This window comes from Acyrthosiphon pisum, chromosome A2, assembly GCF_005508785.2.
Source record: "Acyrthosiphon pisum isolate AL4f chromosome A2, pea_aphid_22Mar2018_4r6ur, whole genome shotgun sequence".
Taxonomy (NCBI): domain Eukaryota; kingdom Metazoa; phylum Arthropoda; class Insecta; order Hemiptera; family Aphididae; genus Acyrthosiphon; species Acyrthosiphon pisum.
In genome coordinates this window covers 73,691,577-73,693,173 of record NC_042495.1, presented here as the reverse complement: position 1 = coordinate 73,693,173, position 1,597 = coordinate 73,691,577, and positions in this window count along the sequence as shown.

Below are 1,597 nucleotides of genomic sequence, written 5' to 3'. Positions count from 1 at the left end.
ATTTAAAGTTCAAATTTATACGAAATATGTCAAAATTGCGAAAATTTGCAAGTAATTTAGTGGTTGAAAAATCGTAAAAATTTTTTCTTTTATAACTAAGTTTTTAAAATTTGGTACAAGGTTCTCCATAAGTTTTTCTTTAAAAATAATATATCCTAGACTGACAAATCATCTCCGTTCAGAATCGTTTTTCGTATACAATGATATAATATCATTGGATTCAAATTTAATTCCATCCATTACAGTAACCCACTTGTAACCTACTGTACAGCAGAGCGACATCCACGACTTACCCGCCTTTTTTATCGTTATTTTAAAAAAAAATACTTAGAAAAATTGAAAATTTCATTTGTCCATAAATAGCTCAAAAAAAGTCGAAACACTTTGAAAATTTAACCCTGTATAGACAACGCTAATATAAACATCTGTTGCAAATTTCAAGTGCTTACAATAATTATTTTTTTACAGTAAAATTAAGTTTTCGTTTTTGTCAAAAATTGGTTTTGCGTAAAAATTCGCGTTTTTCCGTTATTTTTTTAAGGTTTTTCCTGCCGCTTTTGAAAAGTATTGGGAAATTTTCACTTTTGACCCCCCAAAGTACCAACTAGATTCACTTTCCTTTCAGAAAAGGTACAACTTTTGAAAATCGAAGCATTTTTACTGCTCCAAAAGTTGTCGTCAGACACAAAAAAAAAAAAAAAACACACATCATTGTAAAATCAATACATTCATCACTTCGTTCAGAATCTAAAAGAAGTTTACCTGAAATTTATATTAATCTTTTATGAGCGTTTGAAGATGAAATTGGTTTTTATTTTGAATATTCATTATTATATCATAAAATAATAACGATTTTCTAATTTAGTTGCAATTCAAAAACGAATAACCGTCTTCATCAAATATTCAAATGTTTATTTTATCATTTTATATAATAAAATATATATGATAACATTTTCGAATTGTTTTTATACTTTTTGATATAGACATTTTCAATCTTTTTTATATATTATTCTAAAAACTTAAGAAAAATATTTTGCTGGGTCATAAAGCTCGAAAATGTAGTATAAGGTCCCTCATAAGTTGTAGTTATACTAACAAAAATATTCGAGATAAATTTGATTTTTTTATAATCATTTTAATTTAAAATTTTAAAATGTTGATTAAATTCATCAAAATCAAGAACATTTCCAAAATTATAATTTAAAACAAGGTTTTTTAAGTACATATTTCATAGGTAATGTAACCGAAAAATTTAAAAAAAATATAAAAGCACTTTTAGATATTTTAATTTTTAACAAAGAAATATGAATAACGATTTTAGTAATTTTGTTGTAATTTTAAAATATAATTTGTGGGTTCTTGAAATTTTTTAAGAATATTATAATTTATTATAATATTTTATACACAAAATCACATTTTCAAATTCAATTTTTTGGAAAAAATGAATTCAATCTACAGTATTATTAAGAGGACGTCGCACCCGCATGTGTTGTCTCCGTCTTACACACGTACGTTATAGTAAATTTTCGTTCGCTAGTTTCAATAGGGTGTTGTCATTTTTTGATTTTTAGAGTGAATTTTACCTATTATCAAACTT